General features: G+C 42.7%; 1 protein-coding gene across 1 annotated transcript in view; it reads left to right on the plus strand.

Moving 5' to 3' along the window:
- LOC118321822 (adhesion G-protein coupled receptor D2) overlaps positions 1-241 on the plus strand; it is a 90,691-nt gene that overhangs the window by 88,032 nt on the left and 2,418 nt on the right. The window lies entirely within an intron of this gene.

Raw genomic sequence — 241 nt, forward strand, 5'->3', positions numbered from 1 at the left:
CATACAAGGGTTGTGATAGGGGCAGTCAGAATGTCAGCAGGAGGGGGGGCCAGAGTCATAGACAAGCGTTGAGGGAAACAGCACTTCGATGCATTATGTATCCATGTGTTGACAGCGTACATGAGCATGTGAATGTAGTCATTGTTTAAGTCCGTGTTAAAGCATTTTTCCTGCCTACAAGTCTGTCCCAACAGTTAAGCTATAGATTGGTGTGTTTTAGAGTTAAATTTAAATTCTCTCT

The sequence above is a fragment of the Morone saxatilis genome, unplaced genomic scaffold (assembly GCF_004916995.1).
Source record: "Morone saxatilis isolate NCDOM2014 unplaced genomic scaffold, NCSU_SB_2.0 Contig12, whole genome shotgun sequence".
Lineage (NCBI taxonomy): Eukaryota > Metazoa > Chordata > Actinopteri > Moronidae > Morone > Morone saxatilis.